Genomic DNA, 13,085 nt, shown 5'->3' with positions numbered 1-13,085 from the left:
GTACACAAAATAACATTACAATATAAAAACCACGAAGAGTCACGAAGAGTCGGACACGACTAAACGACTAAACAACAACATAAAAACCACAAAATGCATAACAGAATAAGAACAACCATAAACCAACAATTCCCTCTCTCACAAGACATTTTTAAAGGCATTGGATGTCAAAGGTCTGACTGAAGAGGAACATTTAAAGAGTTTGTGCATATTATGATCACACACACACACACACACACACACACACACACACACACACACACACACCCCTGCTGCAGTTTCCAGCAAGTGAGGTTCAGACGCATGACTGCCTCCAAAAGTAGAAGCAGAACAGATCCCTCGGGGTTAACAGCATAGCTGCCAAGTTTTCCCTTTTCTCGCGAGGAAGCCTATTCAGCATAAGGGAAAATCCCTTTAAAAAAGGGATAACTTGGCAGCTATGGTTAACAGCCATTGATCAAACAAATGTACAAGGGCACATCTAGGTTATTGCTGTTTCGGGACAGGATTCAAACACATGGCAATTCAGATTGCAACATTATAGTCTTGCACAACAAACCAACTTATCGAAAGGACCAGACTTTTTGCAAATAAAGAACCGGGTGGGATAATGGACTGGGAAACGCGAGACGTGCTTTGATGCAACGTCATCTAACCTCTCCACCAATCAGAAGGGAAGTTCCTTAAATAGTCGAAGCTGTCTAATCTCCCTGCGAACTACATAGCTGCCAAGTTATCCCTTTTTTTAAGGGATTTTCCCTTATGCTGAATAGGCTTCCTCGCGAGAAAAGGGAAAACTTGGCAGCTATGGCGAACTAATCAGGATGGATTTGCTCAATAAACAGGTCATCTGGAAGCAGCCTACAAGCAGCACCGGCCCTATCATTAGGCAGAGGGAGTGGTTGGCTTTCATTGGGACTACAGGGCACAAGGAGGAAAGGTCCACAAGAGGTGTTCCTTCCCCATAATTTCAAAGAAAAAGTGCCTTCCTGAGAGGCTCACCAGCCAACATTTTACCTCAATCCTATAATTAGGAAACGGCTGATTTTGCTGGAAATGACTAGTTTCTCGCAATGACCTAGAAACATGCTAAACTGCCTTATCCCTAAGCAGGAGTGGTTTGCAGGGTGGAGCAGGATGTGATGGCATTTCTTAGCTGGCTTCTCAATGCAGAGGCAGCAGTGCGATCAGCAAGTGCCGTCCTCACTCTGTCCCAGCAGGCCACTGGTTCATCTACCTTGGTTCTTAGTCAGACCACTGGTTCATCTACCTTGGTTCTGTCTACACCAGACATCCCCAAACTTCGGCCCTCCAGATGTTTTGGACTACAATTCCCATCTTCCCCAACCACTGGTCCTGTTAGCTAGGGATCATGGGAATTGTAGGCCAAAACATCTGGAGGGCCGCAGTTTGGGGATGCCTGGTCTACACTGACTGGCAGCAGCTCTCCAAAGTTTCAGGCAGGGAGGCTTTTCCCAACCCTTCCTGGAGAAACCAGGGATTGAACCTGGGATATATCCCTCACCTGAAAGAGCCAGGGGTGCTCTGCTCAGTGGAGCTCGTTGCCAGGCCAGTGCTTTTTAGATTTCAGGCTTAATGATCCATAGGGTGATATTTGTTTATTTACAAGACAGCTCTACAGCTTTATGTGCTGGTTTTCAAGCCAGCCGGCAATCTAATTAGCAAAGAAAAATTATAGATGAGAGAGGGAGAGGGAGAGGGAGAGGGGGAGAGAGAGGGAGAGGGGGAGGGAGGGTGGAGGGAGGGAGAGAGAGAGAGAGAGAGAGAGAGAGAGAGAGAGAGAGAGAGAGAGAGAGAGAGAGAGAGAGAGAGAGAGAGAGAGAGAGAGAGAGAGAGAGAGAGAGAGATCCTTAAGGAATAAAATAGCAACAAACTTTGCAGGTAAAAAAAAAAACTTGTCAAGTTGCAGCATTACATTAAAAACACGAGTCTATAATTCTGTGAACAGCTACATGTGAGGAATCTCCTCTGAACACAGTAAGGACTTTACTTCTGAAGCCACATTGACAAAATGCATTTAAAGCTACAAATCCCAGAGTTCCATGTGAAGATGGATTGGTTGTTAAACCATCCTGGTAACTGTGGCTCTGTGAGGGGGTCTCCTAACAACTCTCAGCACCCAGGGGAAAAACCCTATGGCTCCCAGAATTCCTTGGGGGAACCATGACTGTTTAAAGGGGTATCACAGAACTTTCAATGTATGGTGTGAATGTGGGCTGATAAAGTGCATGTAGAATTGCATTATGAAAGGCATAAAGGTCTTCTTAGCAATGAACAAGGGAGCCACTCATCGTATTGCATCTATTGGACCTGATTTTGGCTGAAGCAAAACCCATCATCCAGATGGGTTGCCATACGTCTGGATTTTCCTGGACATATCCGGAATACTGCAGTTGGCAGCAGTGTCCGGGCGGAAATCAGGAAAATGTCCAGGAAAATCCAAATGTATGGCAGCTTATGGCAGCTTTTATTTATTTATTGTGTTTGAAATTTGGCAACCCTATAATCCAGCCCCATCTTATCTAGTCAAAATGGCATCTCGCCTGATACCAGATCTTTTTTTCTGGAGGTGGGATGGAGTGATCTTGGGAGGTTCTCCGTACAAGGTGTGTGCTTTGCCACTCAATGATGGTCCGTCCCCTAAAACACCAGGTGATGCCTCAAGAGCTTGAAGATGAGTGCTCAGAGTGCTTCATTGCTTTGCATTTAGCCCCTCCAATGAACAGCAGAGTTCCTCTTCTACAGTCAACTACAGCTTCAGTGGGTCAATTGGATCTGGGCAGTGCCTAGGACGAAATGTTAAACCTCCCTCTCCCTTGCACCATGGCCCTGATCCAAATCTCCTTATGCACCCCATTGGCTGCTTTGTCACTGTACACATGGTAAGCAAAACCACGGTTTACTGTTACAAAGAAGAGTTGACGTAAGCCTCAGGCTCACACCCTGGCTTCACCATAATTAAGAAGTGATCAGAAGCTTCCAATTCCATTTTAGGTTAGCCCACAGTTTAGCAGGACATCTCAACCATAAACCCAAAGCTGCTATGGTTAGTAAAAATAGCGTATTCTCATCTACTGTGGTTACTGCTAACCACAGTTAAGACTAACCACAGTTTGCCCTGGTTGAGACATCGCAATAGACTGCAGTTAGGGATTCCTTCTCTTTGACTGTTTCTGAACATGGAATCTACCCAGTAGCTCCTGAAGCTTTTGGAAATTGGCCTTCTTAAAGTCCAGAGTGTGTGTCCAACTACATTCAGCTTTCCCTTGTGTCATGAAACCCAGGAGAACATGATCACTTCCTCCCAAGTTTCCAAGCACTTCTACTTCACCAATCAGTTCCTCCCTATTGGTGAGGACCAGGTCCAAAATACAGTGGTACCTCAGTTTGCAAACACAATTGGTTCCGGAAGTCTGTACTTAACCTGAAGCATACTTAACCTGAAGCGAACTTTTCCATTGAAAGTAATGGAAAGTGGATTAATCTGTTCCAGACAGGTCCGCGGAGTACTGAACCTGAAGCGTTCTTAACCTGAAGCGAACTTTCCCATTGAAAGTAATGGAAAGTGGATTAATCCGTTCCAGACGGGTCTGCGGAGTACTTAAACTGAAAATACTCAAACCGAGGCGTACTTAAACCAAGGTATGACTGTAGATGATCCCTTTGTTGGTTCTTCCACCTTCTAGGAAATGAAATTGTCAGCGAGGCAATGGAGGAATTTGTCGGAACTTACATTCATGGCAGAGTTTGAGGTCCAACAAATTTTGGGGAAGTTGAAGTCTCCCAGGACTACTATATATCTCCTTTTTGAATGTTTGGTAATCAGCTCTAGTAAAGCACCATCCAAGTCTTCATTAGAAACAATAATGTCCAACCTAGACTTCCGGCTTGGCGCCATGAAGATGGCTGAAATTCCATCACAGCCATTCACACTGGTAATTAGAGGATGAGATGGGAGTCATCAGCCTCCCAACCCCCCCCCCAGGTTCGGGGGGCAGTCTCATCCGCAGTTCACCCAACACCCGGCCCCAAATTCGGAAGGAATGAGGGGGGCTGGGGGGCTGGATGCATAGCATGGGGCATTTCTTGGCAACTCTCCAAAGCTGTCTTCGCGAGCGACAAACTTCCATTTCTTAAGAGGAAAAATTGGATTTACGTTATGGACATGCTCTGAGCGAGGAGGGAGAAAATACTCTGCTAATTTTCAGCCACTGAGGTGCTAAAAAAGGATTTGATTGGAAGAAGGATTATTATCTGCATGGAGGTATGCTGGAACGGAAGGGGGGGGTAAGCCTTATTGTTTTCATTATACTTTGTTTTGCTATGCTACTTTGCAAAATCCCCTCTAGAAGGTCTGGCTACTTGATTAACTATGAAGCAAGTGAGGCCGAAAAAGTTTGGCATTTATTGATATAATATGGGTCTAATAATCATCAACTGTGTGGAGACAACAATTCCAGGTGAAACTCGGAAAATTAGAGTATCATCGTAAAGTGCATTTATTTCAGTAATGCAACTTATTATTATTTTTATTTTATTTTTATTTTTACAAATGCTTTCCTTTGGAAATTCCACAGTAATAAAACAAATAGTTACAATAATACAAAAATAAACAAAAATAAACATCGCTATTACATTTCATTAATTACATTCCATTTATAATTGACCCGCCTAATGACAAATAATTATAATTACAATTACAACAAATAAAGGCTTGACATATCTTGCTTTGCATGTCATGCATCTATCTCATATATGCAGCAGCTAGACTGGTGACTGGGAGCGGCCGCCAGGACCACATAACACCGGTCCTGAGAGATCTACACTGGCTCCCAGTACGTTTCCAAGCAATTCAAAGTGTTGGTGTTGACCTTTAAAGCCCTTTAGGAAAGCTTTTAATGTTTGATGGATTTCTGTATTTTAGTATTTTGTTGGAAGCCGCCCAGAGTGCCTGGGGGAATAATTTATTATTATTATTATTATTATTATTATTATTATTATTATTATTATTATTTTCACCTTTTAAGTTGCATTACTGAAATAAATGCATTTTTCGACGATATTCTAATTTTCCGAGTTTCACCTGTATTTTAAACAGAAAATTAAGGATTTTGACTTTTGGCTTGTTGGAAAAAGATTTCCTGGTTTGATAAACGATATTGGCATAGAAGCAACATCTCATTAACAGCTGGAAAGACGCCAAAGAACTCTGGATGACTGCCTGGGATTTATGATGCAGTTTTAATTGGCCGCCATTATGGACGAAAGCGCAGACCAGTTTGTTGTCAAAGTGTATAGTCATAGGGGGAGGTGAATCTTCAATATTCTATGTTTGTATTTTTAACTAAAACCCTTCCCAGCAAAGGCTAATGCTTGAATGACAACTGGTTTGGGGAAAGTATGGGGCGGATGCCTTGATTGGATTTATCTGGACAGAATAGAATGAACGTCTAATATTTGGATTGTTTAATTATTGAATAATTTGTATAATTTGGAATATATGATGTGATTTGATTGGAATGTTAAAATGGAAAATTTAATAAATATTATTTTAAAAAAGAAAAGAAAGAAACAATAATGTCCAATACGACTTCTCTCTCTCTCTCTCTCTCTCTCTCTCTCTCTCTCACACACACACACACACACACACACACATTAAATTGGAGTCACTGTCAAAAACATATCACTGGGGTGTGTGCTTTTAACCGCAACAATGTCAGAGCAAGTAAAGTGCTCATTTCAAAACACAGGAAGATTAAAAAGTGACATCTGCCTCACACCCAGCCGTGATTTCAGAGTTCCTAAAATGTCACCTGCTTAAAGTAGCCCAAACCAGCAAAATCACCGTTGTCCCAAGCTCTGTCTGGCCATGTAAGTTACAAAAATAATCTGTGCAATTAACTAATTATGTGCCTCAAAATTATATGATACCCGCTCGCTCTATTTGAATTCTCCAAAGCTGTAAGCTGTCCTCTCCCTCCACAACAGGAACGAGATGGGAGTGTATTTCAATTGCCAGGATCCTCCCTCCTTTGAATGCATAATAGGTTTGCTGCAGATTTTCAGGGGGGAAATGAGGCTGCAGAGGGAACTGGTGAGAATCACCCCTGATTTCACTAGGCAGACCATTCCATGAGCTGAGTGCCACTCACTGTAACTTAGAGCCCAGCCCCTGCTCTGCATATTAACGTGGACAGAGCTATAAACTCGCATTGCTAATATTGATCTAAAGGTGGAGGAGGAATCATGCTTCTGATCCACTGCTGATGTGTGCTGCAATCCTCAAGTGAGCTGCACTGGTGTCAGGGACTGGGCAGAGGAGGAATGGTGGAGACCGCCTCCCCAGCCTGACCCTTCCAGAGAAGGAGACAGTTCAGAATTACAACAGGGATTGGAGGGAGATCACAGCTCAGAGGCAGATGAGGGGGAAAGCTGGGAAATAATGGGAGAGGAGGAGGAGGAGGAGGAGGCAGAGCTGGAGCAGCTGGCTGACATGTTATCACTAGAAAGCATTCCAGACCCACCATCTCCCAGAACCCAGCAAGCCTTAAAGGTAGGAGAGCAAAGAGCTCAGATACAGAAGGCTCTAAGTGGCAACCATGGGCATAGCTGCCAAGTCTCCCACTGAAAAATATGGGATCAGCAGCGGCGTGGCACCGGAAGTCGCTTCTACGCATGTCTGGACATGCGTAGAAGCAACTTCTGGTGCCGGTGCTGCCCGATTTCCGGTGCCCAGACATGGGCAGAGCGGCACCGGAAGTCATTTATACGCATGTCCAGACATGCGTAGAAGCAACTTCCAGTGCCGCTTTGCCCGATTTTCGGTGTCCAGACATGGGCAGACCGGCACCCGAAATGGAGCCTCCCTGGCAGGTAGGAAATACGGGGATTTCCAGGATTTTTTTCTATTCGGGATAACAGCGGGAAACGGATTAAAATCCGGGGGTTTCCCGCAAAAAAACCCGGGAGACTTGGCAGCTCAGACCATGGGGGGGTGCTGTTGATGAATGAGGAAGTGGGAGAGAAGGGGTGGTGGAAATTTACTCCGGACAATGCCATTATTCACTGTAAATATTGAATAAAAAGCAGATGGTAAGGACTTTCCCTTGTCTTATCTGTTCCTGGCAACCTGCCGTGGGGGTTGGTTCCTCTGCCGCCTGACAACTGGTTACAAATATGTTTATAGCACATGGCTTCCCCCCGAAGAATCTGCAATTCTTTGGGAAGGAGGGTTGGTTGTTAAACCACTCTGGGAACTGTAGTTCTGTGAGGGGGACAGGGGTCTCCTAACAACTCTCAGCACCTTTAACAAACTACAGTTTGGGTGGGTGGGGGAGCGTCATGATCCTGCTTTAAATGCATACTACAGATAGCTCCATGGGGCAGTATCATTCATCACCCCAAGGCAGCAGGTTAGCTAAGGGGATGCCGAGAAGCCTGCCTGGTACACACTGCTGCACTCCAGCAGAGAGGAAAGGCTGGAGTGTGTGGGCTCTGAAGAAACAGCTTGGATGGTGTCGGCTGTTCCTCCAGCATCTGCTGCCTGAGAAAGTTGCCTCACTTTGCCTAATGATAGGGCCGGCCCAGATGAATTAGGCTGCAGTTACTAGCTCTCTGCTTTGCTTCATGCATTATGCAGCAGGGCCTCTCATCCTGCCACTTTGACAGACACCAAAGACCTCCCTGAAATACAGGTGTGTTGCTTTTCCTCCCAAATGCAAAGCGCTAGGTGCTATGAGGTATAGGCGAATCGCATGGGCAGGTGGTGTCAGGAACGTGCCCCCCCCAAAGTGCAGGGAATGAGTTAGACTCAGAGACTGAACTAGGGATCGACTCTGCAGATGAGAACTGCCTGTCAGAATCGAGAGAGGGCAGTTCAACCCCCCTTTTTGGAGAAGACTCTATTAGCTCTCGAGGGGAGGAAGAGTTGGAAGGCAGCTGGAGCATTGCCAGGCAACCAGCAGATAAGCTGGTCTGGGTTGAGTGATGAGGAGGGGCAGCCTCGCAGCCCCCGATTCAGACGATTGGATGAAATCAGAAGGCAACGGAAGGGCAAGAGAGGGGAGATGGGAGCCTGGCGTCCTTCCTGTTGTGGGAGGGGCGAAATTTCAGACTGACCAACAAACGTAAGTGCGAACAAGCAAGAAGCTGGGCTCTGAATGTGTCTTTTTGTAAATAAACATACATAAAACTGCCAGAGAGTCAATTACTTCTTCCCGGGGCTTGCTTGTCTGCCAGAGATCATTACAGGTGGATCAGAGGCAGAGGCAGTGGGGCAGGCTGCACTGCCAAGTGGGGTAGCACTTCCTGTTTAGCCTCTAGCAGCAAAATGGGATGCAAAGCTCCTGTCTATGCTGCCTGGGACTGATGGGACTTGGAGTCCAACAACATCTGGAAGATCAGAGGTTTTCTATCCATGTGTGTAAGACAATACCAAGAGTCTGACTTGTAAAAGGTAGCTTCCTGTGTTTCTTTGCTCCCCCAAACATTTAATTTAACCCAAAAGGTATTTTTGTGTTTTCTCTTTTTCTGCGCCACTTTATATAATTGTTAATAAAATCCCTGTGCCCTAATTACATATTTGGAGGGTTCGGTGACACACAGTTATTCTTTAACACGGCACTCACATCCTTGTGTGTGATTCTTGCACCCTGTTTGAGGTGGCAAGGCATACTCCTTTTGCAGATTTTATTTTGAAAAGAGCTTAACGGGATTAAGGAACAAGTCTGACTGCTAGGATCCTCACACGGGGCAATGCAATAACGATTCTCAAAACAAAGCGGGAACACGTCACTTTTGGGGTCCCCCCCCCTGTTTCTTCAAGGGGTGAGTGATCTGTTGGGGCTGCATGCTGGGCTGGTGTGTCCTGTCCCTTTCCTCTCTCTTTCTGTCAGGATATATCATGCCACCTGCCACCTGCATGAAATTAGGCCGAGGCCACATGAAATTAGGATGTAGGCCACATGTGGCCCTCAGGTTGCCAGTCGTCATTCCTTGCACCAGATGATGGGTGAGCCACAGTAGCCTTCAGGGTCACACACTCCCCTCCCATCTCCCCCGCTTGCACAACCGAGAAGAGTTCAGAAGCTTTCACTTCTCCTTTTAGCTAACCATCGTTTTGCGCTGCCACCTGGACCAGGAATTGTAGTTAACAATAACCATGGTTAAACAAGCCACGGTTTGAAATCAGCTTGTTTGAAACTAACCATAGTTAAGTTATTCGTAGTATATTGCTCCAGACAATGCAACAAACTGTGGTTAACAAAACAAAAACAAAACCCAAAAGCAAAATCTGTTGAGCACAGAGGAAGGGGGAGTGTGCAAGCCCAGGCTTACTGCAACTAATTCTTGCTTGTTCATGTTTCACTAAACCATGGTTTGGTTTTGCTTTGGTATTGCAAACAACAACCTCCTGTCAATGCACACGTACAGCTTGCTTGCAGAGGATGCTCCCTTAATGGTCTTTGATTCCTTGTAGCTCTTCAGATTTTTGTGACTCACCCACCCCACGTGCTTGGGTGGGGGCTGTTAAACAGATACTGTACTACAAAACCATATACATCTTGGCAATATTTCCTCATGAGCAGACGCTCCTATAAAAGGGTTGGAAAACATGAAACAATATATTGGAAATGAGTAAGACAGCCGTCATCTTCAACATGAATATAAAAGCTTTTCTAGGGTTGCAATAAACAATATCTTTTATTTATTTTATTTAGATAGTTATAGACTGCAAATAAAACATTGCAAGCCACTATACAACCCCTGTACACAATACAACCGTAAAAACAACAAAAAGGCCAAACACATCAATAAAACCTAGTTGGCAAAGTATCTCAGGTTCAAAAGCTCTGTGTGAACAATGCATGTTCTTTTAAAAGTTTGAAAAAGAGCAGGGACTACTCCAGCCAAACCTCTGCTGGCAAGGAGTTCCACAGGGCAGAGCCTGTCATATCAATAGCTTGATCTCTTGAGCAGATGTTGAAGAATTCCGATGGGTAAGGAAGTAGAAATTGCCAATTTTCGCTTATACGTCTGATGTCTGGAAAAGAAACCAATCCATCAAATATGAGCAATATTTGCTGTTGTTGCTTTGAGTCTACAAACAATGTGTATTTGATTTATGTTTCACATGCACACCATTTGCTTTGGGTTTCCTTTGCACTGAAATCAATGGAATGGAATAACTTGACACTAATGTAATTATTTGTGCAAATCACGTGAGTTACATGGGCTAAGTAATTTCACCACAGTGGGAACAGAGATGAAGGAGGTGGATTTTGGCAGAAGGCGAACTCCAGCAGAGCAGAAACATGGTTGCATGTGAGAACTACAGGGCTGAATGGGAAAGCTCTGCATCTCTAGTTCCTGGTAAAGGCCAGTCAAACTCCAGGGCTGTGTGGGACCACCAAAAGTGCTCCATCGGAAGTTCTAAGCAACTGAGGTGTAGCATAAGGAATCTGCCATCCCTCAAGGGACTTTGAACATGTTTCAAGCTTTGTGAATTAATGCAAGAACATTGAACCCAGCTCAGCATGAAAGTAAAGGGGACAGATTTGATTTACGTAACACCAGCACCAACACAGAAGCGATGGAACTAATACCACAAACAGCTGCAGAAAGACATTAAAAAAACAAGTTAAGCAAAGAGAACAATATCTAAATCAAACCAAACACAGCTAGCATATTATGGAATGCACCTTTTGTTGGTGTCATGCAATGGCTAGAAAAGGAAACAAAGGGAGGGGACAAAGGGCTTTATCTAAATGTACCAGAGACACAGGAAAGCGCTAAAGTGATTGTCAGTGGGATTTAACGACGAGGAAGTGCCCGGCCTTTAATTCAGCCTTAGCTTGAAATGAACTTTGATTGAACGGCTATTCTTTGAGTATACAATAGTCCATGGATTGTTTGGAGGGCAAAATGTGGTCCATAGAAAGTCCCTGGAGAATAGAAGAAATTGAAAAGGGGATCTGTCTGGAATATGAATAAACCATACATTCAGTTGCATACTGTATATCTGAATTCAATTGCCAAACCCATGCGCCACCCCATCAGTTGGTATTTGGGGTGCCATTGGGGGCCATGATGATGTTTGGGCAGCCAGGCATATGACACTGTCGGGAGTCAGCTCAATGAGGGCAGCATCCGTCTGCCCCCTAGCCGGATCACTGAGAAGCCCCAGATGCCCAGCCGCAACACCGCCCATCGGGGAAGGTGAGCAGACCTGTTGGACAAGATCTCAGTGGGATCCCTTCTCTCTCCTTCTATCAGGACTCATTGACCATGTTTGCATGTCATGCTAAACTCAACCATGGTTCAGTAAGAATCTGCTGGCTTTTGGGGAGGTGATTGCAGACACTTTCCACCTCCCTGGGCTTTTTAGCTCTGTGTGTCATGGCAGCTATACCAAGGTTTGGCTTAGTTGGGATCACAATTAAAGTCTTTGCTCCTTAACCAAGGTTCAGCTGATAGTTAGAGGCCCTGGTGAAAGAGGAGGGATATTGACCACAACCCATGGTTCGGATAGCTTACTGAGGCAAACCATGGACTAACTGCTGACCTATACTAATCGAAAACTCCTGGAAGGGAGAAGCAAAGCAGGTGTGAGCTGGCACATTAGTGCAGACATCATACTCTGGGTTAATATATGTGAATCTGGTCATAAATCCCCTCAGGACAAAGAAGTTCACTTTGTAATTGCCCTGGATACAGTACAAAGAACCACTCACACACCAGTTTCACAACAGATGCTAAGAATAAGAGTGCAGAACTGGACATAGTCATAAAATCTAAGAGGAAAATAGAACATAGAACTAACCCTTCATAAAACATTGGAGTCAAATTACAAGAAAGGAGATTCCAACTGAACATTAGGGAGAACTTTCTGACAGTAAGAGCTGTTCAGCAATGGAACAGACTGCCTCGGAAGGTGACGGACTCTCCTTCCTTGGAGGCTTCAAAGCAGAGGTTGGATGGCCGTCGGTCATGGATGCTTGAGCTGAGATTTTCACTGGAGACTACGTAGTGGCCTTTTCTGTGATACAAGGTATATAAAGGCTGAGCAGCGTCAACACAGAGTCTGGGAAATCTTGTGTGTGCCCCCCTCTCTGGCGCCATCTGTGGAAAGATAACAATGAAGGTGCTAGGCGGACCACTCTTGGGAGGATGTTCTACAGTTGGGGTGTAACCCCCCCCCCCAAGATCCTCTCCCCAGTTGTGTCAGGCTTTGGGGAATCAGCTTCCTCCCCCGTGGCAGTAAATAAGAAGATCAAATGAAAGGAACGTCTTACCAGTTAGGTTCTTTAATAATCACAGCGAGAGACAAAAGAACATGTCTTCCTAGAATGGCGGCACTCCCAATTAAGGGTCACTCCCCCCTCCAGCCTTATTAATCTACGTCACTCCTATGTCTTGTAATCTGAGCTTTTGTATCCTCTGCACTTTCTGTTCTAACAGTTTCTGAGCTCTCCGTGTCTTTGGGGAACTGGGGTGAATCCCATCCAGAGACTGTGAATCTGATAACCTCTCTCTTCCAGTGTTTCTTCTAGCTGTTCCCCATCCAGTATTTCCCAGCTTCTGCCTTCTGAACTACAGTATGCCCCTCTGCAAACCGCTGTTCCAAATCTATACTGTCCTGCTCCTGGGAAGATTCAGGATCAGGGGGGGGGGGGGAGTGGCTCTCACCATTCTTCCTCAGTGCAGTCCTCCTCCTCACGGTCCCTGACAAGTTGCCATCCACGGGACCCTCACGTGAGGACACCTCGACAAGAACGTTATGATGATCTCAAATATCACGCAGGCTCATATAACGTATATAGGACATGTAACCTTCACCATTCCTCCATCCTCTTTTCATCCGTACTCCCCTCCACCCAATCACCGCTTTAATACCTTGCACCTGCCACATCCAGTCCTCCACCCCTCTGACTTCTGCTACAAAGCATCCTCTGTTACCACCTTTCAAAGCCTACCTACGTAGACAACGTCCAGTCTTGGCCAGAGCTCTTGCCCCATCATTTAGGGCTCTTGAAAGTCACTAAATCAACTTCCCCTCAATTGAT

The 13,085-nt window shown here is 45.1% G+C and overlaps 1 long non-coding RNA gene across 2 annotated transcripts; it reads right to left on the bottom strand.

Annotated features, from left to right (window-relative positions):
* Window positions 1-9,704: 9,704 nt before the first annotated feature.
* On the bottom strand, window positions 9,705-12,939 carry LOC148687029 (uncharacterized). Of its 2 annotated transcripts, XR_015948607.1 has the most exons (3): window positions 12,709-12,939; window positions 11,843-12,141; window positions 9,705-10,063 (listed from the first exon to the last, which is right to left on the bottom strand). It is a non-coding gene; the product is annotated as an uncharacterized LOC148687029 (long non-coding RNA). The 2 variants fall into 2 exon arrangements; XR_015948606.1 differs by having other exon boundaries at window positions 9,705-12,141.
* Window positions 12,940-13,085: the final 146 nt, after the last annotated feature.

Source organism: Zootoca vivipara, chromosome 2, assembly GCF_965207765.1.
Source record: "Zootoca vivipara chromosome 2, rZooViv2.hap1.1, whole genome shotgun sequence".
Lineage (NCBI taxonomy): Eukaryota > Metazoa > Chordata > Lepidosauria > Squamata > Lacertidae > Zootoca > Zootoca vivipara.
Note: the sequence above shows the minus strand (reverse complement) of the source record. Positions and strands in the feature narration are given on the sequence as shown.